This window comes from Hippoglossus hippoglossus, chromosome 8, assembly GCF_009819705.1.
Source record: "Hippoglossus hippoglossus isolate fHipHip1 chromosome 8, fHipHip1.pri, whole genome shotgun sequence".
Classification (NCBI taxonomy): domain Eukaryota; kingdom Metazoa; phylum Chordata; class Actinopteri; order Pleuronectiformes; family Pleuronectidae; genus Hippoglossus; species Hippoglossus hippoglossus.
In genome coordinates, this window is record NC_047158.1 from 10,619,548 (window position 1) to 10,633,908 (window position 14,361).

Below are 14,361 nucleotides of genomic sequence, written 5' to 3' on the forward strand. Positions count from 1 at the left end.
ACCCTCCTTGTTTTGTCACACCACTGTTGAAGAGGAAGAGTAAACTGAGAGTTGGTTATATCTGTCCCTCAGCAATAGCAGAGCTCTGAGTGGGGATCAGCACAGAGTGGCTTCTGTTGGGCGTCTGAGCGACACTGTGACAAAGATGGAAGGGGAGGAGGAAGAAGAGGCAGCGGGACTCGGGCTCAACCAGCCTCTTAAGACTTTGACACTAACATAATCACTGATAATTGATTCGGCTGTCATCTAATCACACAAGAAGAGAAGATTCTGAAGACGCACAAATATCATCAAATCACTTTCATCTTTGGACCCATTCGGCATCCTCAAAGGGGCTTTGATCATCAGCGGGCCAAAGAGAGCGATGGGGCACGGGGGCCAAGGACAGCAGAGAGACTGAGAGTGGAGACAGACAGATAGACGAAGCAGACAACCACCCTTCGCTGTTACAGGACGGCCCTGAGATATCACATAATGGGACAGAAACAGTAGAGTTGACCAGCATTAAAACTTATTGAGCATAACCTTGTCAAATACGCTGACCATTACAAAAGAAATTTCAAACTGCAGACTACTTGTTTAAATCAACTCAATTGAATACATTTTGATAGTTATAAAGAAAGTTTTAAAAAGTTTTCCTTTCGCGTATTAAGAACACAGCAGGAGATCGTCGAGGTCAGTCTTGTTTACGATAACAGGAACATTCAGGCGAGGGGTGGTGTCTGGGTTGACCATGTAGGAGGCAGGACCTGACGTATACATTTACAGTGTTTTGTTTACAGCACATCAACTTGTCAGCCCTTCATGGGCTCACTCTAAGATTGTTCAGACTGGAACGAAAAGTTCTGGAATATATCCGGAGCAACTGACTTGGACATTTGCGTTCTCACATACAACCCCTCCAGAAAATTTCGGGAAAATGTCCAAACTTTAGTGCATGTCTAAAAGTAGAGTAAATTTCTGCAAATACCACAGGTACAATTAAACTAATGTTAATGCCATTGGTTAATAAAAAATGACTACAATCATAATATACAGTATATGTAAACTGCCATCCACAACACTCAGAGGTACACTAATAAATCTAAGGTGCTTCTCATTTTAGTTAATAAATACATTTGAACCCGTTTCACCTGTGCTTTCAGCAGAGCCCTGCACCAATTCTAGTCAATCCTCACCTCTTTGTTATTAACGTGTAATGGAGACGCATGAGGTAAGTCTAGTAGCAGTGACTGGGGGTACCTATCTGCTGAGTGAACTGATGAAGACGGAGGGCTCCCTGTAGCCTTACAGTCAGAGCGCGGATAAATTGGCCAGCCTCCACCCTTTCCCCGCCTGCAGGAAGCATGTGTGTGCATGAGAATCAGCATGGACACCTGCTAGACTGGAACTGACAATATAAAGTGGCACTGTCACCGATTTCATGAACACAGGGACGCCAAGAGCACAAATGAGCAGAAGGGCCTTTATTATGTCACAGTATAGGGGTGTGACGATAGTGACGAAAAATGATATCTGGATATCTGGTATATAATGATAAGTAGATGGTATTTTGCATCCTTCAAAAAGGTGCTGAATCTTAAGATATTGATTGTTTGGTGACATGAATCATACAATTTAGGCAGAGCCGTTTGACTGAAATTGTTTTTGGCCAGGCAATGTTTCAAAAATCTCTCTCTACCTGTGAATTTGCTCTGCTTTTCATATTCTTCATATTTTGGTTAGTTTGCAGATGTTGAAACAAGAGCTATCTTTTATGACATATTTGTCAGATTGACCTTTTTTAAGCAACATCTGTCTTTTCAAAGCCAAACCACTGCCATGGGAGAGAGTATCATCCACATCTATCAAGTTAATCTAACAAAAAATATTTTGAGCCTGGTGGTGACTGTATTAAGTCTCCTGTTGCTGTTTGTTCACTAATTTATAACTTCAGTCATGCATGTTGTAGCAGCTATGTTAGCTTAGCTTGTGACCTATACTAGCACACTGTATGCACTGTGAATGACACAAGCTACCTTCAGACATGCAATGAACTCCGGATATCGTCCACTGTTTCTCCGGAGGAGGTGTATGTGTGAACGCAAATGTCCGAGTGACAGACACTATCTGACTGGGCCCCTGTAGTCCACAGAGAGTCCATAGGAGTCAATGTGAGAACAGAGCAGGAGATCCCCAACTGGATTCAGCACGAGCGAGTGGGGGCTTGATGACACTTCTAACACATCAATGACCCAAAATTGAAAAAACAAAAGGTATAATATCTCCAGGTGAAAAACCGGAGCCGTACACGTAGAAGACACTGACGAAGAGAGTTTGTGGTGATGCCGGTGTCGATGTACTTTAAACAAAATCATGTGATCTTCGCAGCAGAATTAATACGTTACATCCTGCCTCTGCCTGCAGTACCACACCTCACCTGAATCCTTCAGAGAATTTGCTGCTGTTGTAAACACATCTGAGCGGAGAACTTGCCGCTGCATTGTGCCTGTGTAACAGGCAAACTGCGGAGAAAGTCCAGAACCAATTCTCCGGTGACCCTCCGCAGGGCATGTCTGAAAACTGCAACAGTGAATGTGTGGACTCTCAAGGTGGGTTTTTAATAGGTTTGGAAAGTAGAGAGAAATACTTGATTATGACAGCTCTAACATAATTAAAACAACAATTAAGACATAATTGTAGACTGTGGATGTCATAGACCCCGGCAAACAGTACACATACAAAGTAATTTGGACTATATGTCCTCCTCCACAGCTCCAAAAGACTCACCTCTCTAAAATTAAAGGTTGCAGAGCAAAAGCAGCATGAGACAGAAAAACAAACACATTTCCACCGTATGCAACAGACATGAACACGCATCATTTTATGTAGAAAAGATTTTAGAGAACCATAGGAGCTCTTTCAGGTAGACTACAGGAGTTGGATATGTACACAGAGAAGGAAGGGAGGAAAGAGAAAAGCTTAGGGCTAAATTATTCTCCCTTGCTGATGTGCACATGGACAACTGTGGACACCAGAGACGCATAGTTGTTCTTATTATAGTACTTAATGTCTGCTTGTAATTCGCTTGGTGCAGACCATGCACAGTTGGTGCCAACGTAGTGTAGCTGTGTGTTTGTGTGTCCAGACCAGCATGGATGGGTCTGAGTTGACACAACAAATTGGACGCACAGTGTGGCGCGTAGCTCTTCTGATGATGACATTTACGTCACTTGGACCCTTGCGTAGATGCAAAAAGTATAATGCTTGCCTGAGAGGAAACAAATTGAGTAAAGGCTGAAAAGAGAGGGAAAGGGGAGCAGGCTAATGACAGAAGGAAGAGAAGAAAAAGACAAGTAAGTGAGAAAATGCAAATGAGAGGATGCCGAGCAAAAGAGAAAAGAGGGAAAAGAGAAAGTGAGAGATTACAACAGGAACTGCTGGACAGGAATCTGAAGAGAAGAACAAAGCTGACGATGAAAAAGTGCGGCAAGAAAGGGGGAGCGAGAGCACAGGAGGAAATGGCAATACATGAGACATGATGGGCACATATCACACAGCTTTTTGCTGCTGAAAAAAGGCCACGTGCTTCCTCATATGTCCTTCAAAACATAGTGCTGACAGCTCCAGACATCACAGCACAATATGTTCCAGGAAAGAGAAATTCAGGTGCCAGAGAAAATGAAAAGATGAAGAGGGGTGGCAAGAAAGAGAGAAGGGTAAAATAAAAAAGATGAAGATGATCCCCAGAGAGATGGTCCATGGCATCTGTTTGTCACAAGCCAGGACCACATGGAGGAAGAGGAGGAGGAGAAGGAGTGCAGACTGCTGCTCCTCTCCTCAGTCCTGCTCTCCCTGGCTGTCCTCCACAGCAGCTGGAGGCTAGACTTCGGCTCCTCCAGCAGCCATTAGGGAGAGAGGCCAGGCCTTGGGAAGGGGTCATTCACAATCACCGACCAAAACAAAACTCAGGGATGCACATCTGCATCATTAGCAGAGAGGCCCAGAGTCTCCTGATGTCTATTCACTGCAAAACAGATCCCTCAGAAATGTGGCCACCACAGTCCCAGTGCACACAAACACCCTCTACACAATTGCTATCCAGCGATGTCAGCCTCCTCTTCATGAATATTCATATGCCTCATTAGCACTCAAGTGGGGGAACACGGCATATTGCATGAGACTCCCCTTACTTGGAGAGAGAATGAGAGTTGAGGGAGGGAGAGGAAGGGGGAAGAAGAGATGGGACACATGGTGATTGTAGAGGAAGCAAAGGGGAAGAGAAACAGAGTAAGAGGCAAAGCCTTCTTTTCACTGCCAGCAAACTTTTTTGAGTCTCAAGAGTGAAGAGGGGGAATGTTCCATATTGTTCCGGGAGCTGATAAATTCCTGCCACTTTTCCTTATGAAGCCAGACTAGGGCAGTATGAAAGCAGCGTCAGCAGCAGGGACAGCACAGCGGGAGCGCAGGCAGAGAATTACAGGCCATTTTACCCAACAAAAGCACCAGCAATAAAAGCTTTAAAACAGCTGCAATTTCGCTGCTTAATGTCGGGCTGTTCACAATAACAGCTGAACTGTTTGAGATATGTGAAAATGCACCTCAACACAAGCTGCAGCTGTACAGGCATTCGTGCAACCTCCGTCTTTGTTCAGCAACAAAACCAACCCGCACGTGCAGCCGTACAAAGCCCGGCTGTCTAGTACGCAGATACTGAGTCTGTCAGTCCAGTCAGTCAGACTCTTTCTCTCTGAGCCACTTGCCAACAGACACACACACGGACAGATACAACCAAACATAGAGAGGGGATTATTTTCTCTTTATGTTGTAATGCCAGTGAATCTCTTAACAGGAACTGCCAACAGGGGAAATCTCCCATCCTGCAGCTGTGTCCTCAGAGAGACCCTGGAAAGTGTAGAAGCAGCGGACTCCATTTCCTTGACTTTTTGTCCCTGTTTGTGGTGACACAGACATTCGGACACTAGCAGAGGAGGACATGAGGTGAAGTTGGACGATGTCCAAATATTTTGCCCCACCAGAGTCACTCTGGTCCTTTAAAGGGCATGGACAAAAAAAACCACGCAACCATAATTGGACCAGGTCTCTGGAAATCAATACTGCTGCTTACATGAGGGGCCTTCACCAAAGCTATTTCATATTCCAGCTTCCACACACACTTTCGGACAAAAAAAAAAAAAAACTTCAATTTCAGAACGGTATGAACTATTGATTTCACAGCCACGGTTCAGACTCGTCCTCCGCCTCCGTCTGTCCTCTCTCTTTGCCAGTCCCCTACCCTTGACACTGCTTTTCCAATCTCTGTTAAAGGGAAACATGAATGTTTATGTTCAGTAGTGAGAGTGGTGGACTCGTCCTTATCTGTGAACTTCATTAGACCACCATTCAAATCCCTCACAAGTGACCTACGGCATTACTTCAGTTGGTCTGGGACAAGGTCATTCTAAGTTTCATCCACTGGTAACATAAATCACTGGGAGGGCAGCTACAGATATCATATTTAAATATAACAAAGTAACTCTTTCTCTGCACAAATTGAATAATGCAGCTACTTACTACTCTTTTTAGATGCATTTCAATGTTTTCACTATTTTTTACATTGTCTGCTCTTTATTTTTGCTTCAGTCAGCAACAACTCTGGTGCTGTTTTTTGTGTGTGGCATAGAAAAAAAGTTTCAACTTTATTATTATTTACAGCAATAATGAACAATTATTGTCATACTTGATTAAACTCTAAATTATTCTCTTGACTAATTTATTAACCGTTTGTTAAATAAAATATCAAAAAATAGTGAAATTGCCAATTACAAGTCAAAAGCAGCCAAGCTGAAATATTCAAATTCACATAAATCCCATGCAATTCTATTAAAGCCTGAGAAAACCAGCAAATACTGACACGGGTTAGGGTTAGGGTTAGGGATTAAAATTGATCAAAGCAACTAGGTAATTGTCTTAATTGTTTCAGTCATTTATTGTCAATCAAATAATCAATTAATTGGCAAATTGACAAATGTGCGGTCATTTCCGATCTAAAATTCTAGACTGTGTTTTACTGTCATTTACGGTTGTGATTCTCTCCTTTCCTCTGCTCTCACTTCCAGTGTGTGTGTGCGTGTGCGTGCGTGTGCTCGCCCTTTCCCACACGCGGTTCAGAGAGGAGAGACAGGTTGAGAACTCCTAATGTTAAGTTAAATAAAGCTTTCCAACAAATGTAACAAATCACTCTTAAAACCAAAAACGGACGGACGTCAAACCCCACACATCTGAAAGTGAGTTCAAAATATAACAGCAATCTGGCGAAAGTGGCGAGGAAGTTAGCAGCTCTGCTGCTGATGGCAGGGAAGCGACTCCTGGCCAGAGCACCAGCAGCTCTCCTGCTGTTACATCTGCACCCCGCCTCCACAAGCACCGGAGGACTGGCTTTGACCTAGCTGTCGGAAAGGAAATACATAACCTCTACAAGACTGATATTAATTAGGTTAGGTGCTAAAGTAAATAAAATGTGCACTTAAATCAACTTCATACAGTCTTTTACCACTCACACCACAAACTGTCCAATTTGCATCTGTACACAACAACAAAATGAAAAAACATGAGGACCCCCCAGAAGCAGTCAAGCTCGGATAAACACTGTTAGCAATATCAATTTACAATCTGCATGCAACAACTATGCATATAAATGAGTAAATAAGTTCAGTTAGATCCAAATTGAGGATGTTATTGTTATTTTCATCTCATTTAACATTTAAACCACAGTTTCTGGCTTCGTGGCTTTTCTTCCTGTACACTTTATCAATATTCTAAACACACTAACCCTGGTTTTGCTTTCAACATTTGACATAAAAATGATATCCTTCTCAAATGCCAAATCAGACAATCTTTCAGCCTCGACAGAGCTGAATTTGGTAATCAAACCATTTGGATGGGTCAACATATTCCAGGCATAAATGCCAGATAATATCAGCAAATTTGGATCTGACTTTTGGGCAGTGACACTTCTATCCAACTGTGTTGTCATTAATTCATATTCAGATGGCTTCCGTGGGTCACACGTTGTGCTGAGCAGCCTGGCGCAGACCAGGGACTTGACCAGTTCAAATCACAGGTCCAAACTCAGCATGCATGCATGATTTAAATACATCTAAATGGCAGATGGCAAGAGAGCCGGCTCATGTCTGGCTCTAAGACAGAAGCAGTGATGTAGGGGGAGGCAGACGATGACGTACTCGAGTGAGGAATGGCTCGGCTTGTCTTTAAGATTACTTCTCCTCTTAAAACATTCACTTCATCTGTGTCACTGCAGCTCCCAACTTGTTATTGGAAAATAGCTCCGTGCAGGAACGTTGGAAAACCATTCGATGCCGGCACTGTCTGCATCAGTCACACGCTGACACTCACATAGACACAGAAAATACATTTCATCCTCCACATCCGAAACAGCCAATAGCACTGGCAGGCATTTGCGACCCCAATCCATATTTCAATTTTCCTTCTCTCATGCAAACTAATGCGATACTTGTTTCCTTCCCCCACAAGTGATCAGCTATGTGAGAAATGAGCTTCTTCTCGTGCTGCCTCTATAAAAAGGCCCAATCAGAGACATTTTTGAGAGAGCCTCTGCCTACATCGATTATGTCTCGGTAGGCCTGCACAAAGGCAGATTCTTGGAGGTAACACTTGAGGATGGAAATCGGTGCTTTACAATGAAGTACAAAATACAAATCGCTTCTCTTCACATTTCCTGTTCTCAGACTGCATTCAGGCCCTCTTACATTTTTAAGACTCTAAAACTACATCGTGTACTGTCAGTGTCAATATCAAGGGCTTAACTACTCATGGTTTCAAAGCTATTAAATAAGCATTAAGTATTAAACTGTGGGTCAGTCCGTGTGAATGAGTAGTTCTTATATGATTTGCTCTAATTTTAGATTTGACCCTTAGAGTGGAATTCAGCTTCAAACATTTATCAGTGCAGATTTATGAAGTTGTAAACATCCCTCAAAGCCAAAGACAGAAATGCAAACGCTGTGGGCTGTGATGCCATCGGCCAACTCTTCTTGGATTCGATCCACCGACGCAGCTCAGGAGACAAACCGGCCACAGTGACGAGCCAAGTTTTAGGGGGAATAGACGTATATCGTGTGAATCAGGCTCATCAGATGGGATCCATTCATTTGGATTCTACAATGGATTTCTGACAAGTGAACAATTTCCAAATGCTCCCTCCTTTCTAACTAGTATTTGATATACTAACTGCTGATGCATTTTCCACTCAGACACCACAGAACAGATCCGCTCATCTTGACATCTCTCCCTGTGGCGCCATCAACAAAGCTCAGACACAAATGATAATATGACTGTAAACAAATACTGTACATGGATAACTGGCTGCGGCAGAGACAAACTGAGAAATGGTGCAGTGCAGAAATATTTTGTTTGATGAAATTCACTTTACAGTTTATTTCTAATCTTCACATTCAATCAATTTCCATCAATACAACAGTACTAAATAAGTAAACATGCAATTTAAAAATAAGGAAATATTGAAATAGTAATAATATATGGCAATGAGTCCAAGATGTCACAGTCAAATCTTTGAAATGTAACTGAGGCTTGATACTGCTTAATCATAAATTCTTTATTATAAATAACTATAAGAGAAAACACAAATACAACCACATATATAGAACTTAAATTGAGAAAATAAATAAATGCAGATCTTTTCTTAATAGGTTATTCTGTAAGATAAAAGTTTTCATATTTGTAAACATAAACCGGGTACCCATACTGTGTGGGAAAAGCTCATACTGGCCGATATTATCTGCCAACGTATAAATCAGATGGGCTCTAGTAAAACAGGATGCACATAGAAAGATATAAGGATTGTATGGACAAAGATATTGCAAGTAGTAAGTATTGCACAGTTTAAATGACATTACACGAGTTACTTATTAGTGCATTTGAAAGTGAGGATCCTGGTGCTTGTGGTCGAGCGGCAACAGCGCTGGTTGTTAATTTCTGGAAGGAACCACCTGCGTTATACCCTGAACATGCAGGGGCATGTGTCCTCGACAAACCGACATAACCATACTCATTTAATGTTGCTAAAATAGGAAAAGATGATTAACAACACGCAGCGAAACACGGGAGTCTGGCTGCACTTTTCCTCACAAGTCATTACCCATGTAAAGGGTGAGGCAAGCAGGTAATAGCGACAAATATAGGGCCTTAAACGACGACAGCTTTACGATGCCTGAGCGGCCACTACGACTCCATTCCTGTCAGATCCTATTAGCTTGGCCTCCACTGTGCGTTTCGATTGGCTCTTGGCCTATTCCCAGCAGTTACAGAAGCACCTCCCGTAAATAAACCAAATGGCTGCATCTTGTAGGGTGTGAAGGGCGGGGGGGACGGAGGGAGGCGAGGGGGGGGGGGGGGGGGGGGGGGGGGGGGGGGGGTCCGGGCAGCTGGGCACTTGTGTGTAAAGAACATCCGACAGAGCGGTTGAATAGTTTAATATACAGCACCGGCCTAAATGGACACAGTCGACAAGAGGGACAGCTCGACACATATCAGTGTAAGAGTTTAAATTTGACTGGTGTTTAAGAAGAATACAAGCAGCCAGGCGAGGGAAGCGCTGTTAAATCAAGACAAGTGGTCTCATTGCACTCCACACACACTCCCATAAACAAAGTAAAAAGTGTATCTGCCAGCTGCCAGGTGGAAGTGGAAGGAAAGGCCACCTGTCTAATAACCGTTTCTGATGCACACAGCTCAGCAATATGAAACTAAGCATCTGGCCTGTCCCCTTCAAACTGATCGTGTTAACAGCACACGTGTCACAGATCCTCACACAGAATTCATTTGGGTGGTTCATCTGAACAGCTTTTTTCTCCCCTCACCAAAAAGATAATTTTGTGTTTTTCAATTCAACCAATTAGGGCTTGGGATCGCAATGTGGTTTTGCCACCAACACTCAGCCAGCCACCAGATGTCCACTGGACGTTTAAGGAAGAGCAGAGAGTGAGGATGTATTGGTTGTTGTCCAGCTAAGCCAGGAGCGTTTTATCCAAGACACTTCTCTTCCTTTCTTTACAAACCAAATAGCCCTGCAGTAAAATTAAATGGATTTGCAAATTCTAGGGACAATTATTAAAAATGCAATGCTTGACATGCTGCAGCTAAATTAGTTTTTTTTTTACTGCATTTGGAACAGGTACAGATAAAAAAAAGAACTGGACTGAAACTAAGTATGCTGACAGAAGAAAGGCTGGCAGGGCTGCTCACAAAGTGAAATTTAATCAGCTATTTGTACTTCAAACTTCTGAAAGAAATAATAATATTCTGGAAGAAATCTATTGGGGGGGTATAAAATATAGTAGCATATATAGTATTTGTGATACTAATTAATATAATAATAAATGAGATAGTAGTACATGTCAGTTGCATACATCTATATGATTGACACATACCTTTGAATGCATGTGATTGTTTCTGTACTGTTCTTTTTCAGACAATTGGATGTGTCACAGCAGGAAGAGCACAGCAGAGTATTTGATACAAATAATGATGGCTCTGTTATCAGTGAGCCATGTTCAATCATAGACTGTATTACCATGGACGCCATGACAGCTCGCCTTAAAGTGTCTCCATCGCCCCCTGGTGGTTTTCTACACATCAAATAAACTTTTCTTTGAGATGGTTTCTGTGATTTTAGGTAGTTCTTATCACACTGACGTATGTCCAGTAACTTTGTTATGGCTTGTTATTTAATTCTATAAAGACGAAATCAGGCGTCAACAGCCAAGACTGACTCATGATTGGTCACACGCATGTATCGGCTACACCTTGTTCCTGCAGCTCCATTCCCCGTCACTACAGCACAGACTCTGGCTCCAAATGCACAAGATGTCAGCGTTCGTATCTGAGATAGTTTGGTTTCATTTCTGGATAGTGGGAGGAAGTGAAGACACGTCGTTCATCTTTATACGACAGTCTGTGTGCTCAGCAGTAGCATCACAGACCTTCATATAAGGGTCACTGAATGCTTCGTATAGTTAATACAGATCAACCTCCTGCAACAACCCTGACCCTTAGATCGGTAGATAGATGAGGATGGGGGGGGGGGGGGGGGGGGGGGGCATCCATTTCATATTGCGACCACATTGTGTTTGTGTTCAACTTTGACACAGTCAATAATTACTCTAGTCTGTGTTTCTTTATTATTTACACCACATAGTGACATTACATCTCATCCTTTTCTCATTGAGTGCAGGCGAGGGACATTTTTTACACTGTGCTGAAGCGACTGAGACAACTGCAGCAGTAAAACTGTAAAATGAAGTCAAATACTATCTGAAAACAGCAGAATGGAGTTTTTTTTCCCCGATGAGCAGCAGCCTTTTAAAAACACTTACACACATATTTCCAGGAACTTTTACACCAGCATAACTCATTTTACCGACAGACATGTAAAGAATGGGATTGACAGTAGGAGAGGAACAGTAAAATGCTAAAAATGCAAAGCCAGTCTACAAGTTATCTTTGAGATTCAAATATTTTCACCCATTGACTGTTATGAATCAAACAAGACTCCCATTCAAAGCATTTCTGAGCTCCCACTTGCCTCTCTACTCATGCATACAGTTCCAGCACAGCTGGGTGGAAAAACACTGTGGAACAAACCAACTGAGACAGCTACTCCACCAACTTGCTCCTCATTAGTCACCACAAATAAGAATTGAGAAGCATTTAACTGTGTTTTTTTAACAGTTATATATTTATTCATGATTATTTCATTATTATTAAGTCATCATGATTTATTTTTACAATTTACCAAATAGGTAATTAGTCAATTGTTCATGACTTGGCTCTATGTGTTTTGTCAATGCAATCTTTTTCTCATTATCAAGCCGTCAATTAGGACTGCAACAAAAAGTTAATAATGATTAACCAGGTTGATACTTTTCTTCATTAATCAATAAATTGCTTTGTCTATAAAATGTCAACACAACAGTCCAAAGTGGTGCATGTGTTCAAATGTCTCCCTTTGTCCAACCAACAGTATAAAACTCAAACATATTCAGTTTAGAATCATGTGACAAAGAAAACTAATATTATTTGAGAAGTTGGTATCAGCAAATGTTTGGGTTTTTAAATAAAAATAAAATTATTATTTGATTATTCAGATAGCTGCCGATTACTGTTCTGTCAATTTACTAATTGTTAAATCAACTAATTGCTGATTAGTTGATCTTGTGTTACTTTGAACTTGTTCTGCAAATAGTGTTGTAACGTTGTCCTAAGGCTGCATAAAATATCATAATTGATTATTATAACAGAGCAGAAGATAATGTGTTATTTAGCCCAAGACAACTAAATGCAGCAAACTCTCATTTTGAGAAGAAGAAACATGACTTGTCAATTATTTAATTACTAAAATAGCTGCTTTTTAATTTCCTGACAATCAACAAAGAATGAATTCAACTGATTCTTTAAGCTCAAGAAGTAGAAATAAATGAATTTTAGTTTTCTTGTCATATCATAAAATGTTCAATCCCACATAATGACATGACATATAAATAACAACTTCCACTGATTGACACTCCTGCTCCAAACAAGAAAAACATTCATTTATAGGAAAGTTGTTTTCTGTTAGAATGAACAATTGTTTTTTAAACCCCTGAAAAAAAAAAAAACTTTCAATCTTTCAATCTTTCGATTTTCACAATACAACACTTCCTCACGCCCTACTTTATGAAATCAGGTGTCAGGCCAAGGACAACATGTCTGTATTGCCCCATGAGGATTTTCTAACCCACTGCTATTGTTATTACACACCAGTCTGTTCCTCAACATCCAATCAGCCCCACATACTCCACAAGGTTTCCATCCCATGCCTTCTGTCGCAGATGTGCTCGGAGCAAGTGTATCTAATATAGACCTGCAACAATCGAATCAATTATTTGACTGACAGAAAATGTATCTTTAAAACTTTTGATCATCGATTAATCATTCGATTTAAGAACACCAGCTTCTCCAGTGTGACGATTGGCTGCTTCTCTCTGGTTTATACCGCTTGGTTTTGATTTTTGAATGGTTGATCAGACAAAACTAGGCATGTAAAGTTCAGTGTGAAAATCCCTTGATAACAAAAATTAACTCAAAGGCGTTTTCTCAAACTCCCCCCCCCCCCATCTCACCGTCCTCCTCGGGGGACTGCGTCTGCTCCGACTGAGGAACTTTGATCGAAGAGGTTTTGTGCCGTCCTCTGACATCATATAGACTAAACAATCAGTGGAGAGAACAATCTGCAGATTAATCGATAATGAAAATAATCTTTGCTGGCAGCCCTTGTCTTGCTGTTTATTCAATTAAGACTTTAAAGCGTCGTAATTGTTGAGTTAAATCACAATATTCACCCTGATGACAGAAAAAGGGGCAATGTATGAAACCGAGTCAATATTCTCTGATTGAAGAAAATAAACCCAATTCATCAGTCTCAAAGCCACTTTATGACGACTTGTTGCACTGGTATCGTGGTCACGTCTCTCTACATGGCAGTGGCCTCTCAGTTCGGACTCCCCTCAGTCTGATCTGCAGGGCTTCTCAGTGTAAAGTGCTGCTGTCCTGCGCTGAGCATGGAGATGCAACACAGGAGGAGCAAACTGCAGCCGGGAGGGGGGTCACTATTTGGCAGGATTCGCAAACTGAGCCGAAAGAGTCAGCGCAAAACGTGTTCTGCTAGCGGGCTCATTATTTTGCATGAGGGAAATTTGCCCGCTGATGTGACGTCCGCATCCATGCAGCGGCAAGACGCGGCAAAATGACAAAAAGCAGCCGGGAAGTCCTTCACAAACCCCCGCAGCACAAATACACAACCCGCACCCTTATTTACCTGCTAACATTAGCCAGCTAGCGGCTAATGTTTACACCGTGTAAAAGTGCTGCGAGCGTTAAATCACGGCCAAACTTACGACATGCGTCAATGCCGGTGATGTATTGTGACGCACAGGGAACCGGTGTAGGAAGAGGCTGTTCTAAAGCGGTGAAACTCACCTTTTGTTTTCGTAGTTCCACGGAAGCGTTGGAGGATCTTTGACAAGTGCTGTCACCGCACTTCCGGGTGAGCCTGTGACGTTTACGGGCGCGTCACAGGCGTGTGGCCATGCTGGGATTGTTTTGATTGTGGAGCAGGTAGATTCCCTGAGGAGGAGGACTCTCGCTGGGAGTCTGTGACTGATTTTGTCTCGGTAATCATGTCAGAGACACTTTTCTTTTTCACGCTGCATCGAACATGAGCAGCAAAAAAGACGTGACTGATTTTGCGTCAATATTTAATATCCCTATTAACTTCTGTGCACT

At 42.0% G+C, this 14,361-nt stretch overlaps 1 protein-coding gene across 2 annotated transcripts in view; it reads right to left on the reverse strand.

Annotated features, from left to right (window-relative positions):
* Nucleotides 1-14,123, reverse strand: part of spop (speckle type BTB/POZ protein) — a 95,425-nt gene extending 81,302 nt beyond the window's left edge. The window contains exon 1 of one of the 2 annotated variants that reach the window (XM_034593654.1): nt 14,056-14,123. The gene's annotated coding sequence lies outside the window, so the exon portion shown is untranslated. The remainder of the gene's footprint in view (nt 1-14,055) is intronic. The other variant, XM_034593655.1, reaches the window with a different exon arrangement.
* Nucleotides 14,124-14,361: the final 238 nt, after the last annotated feature.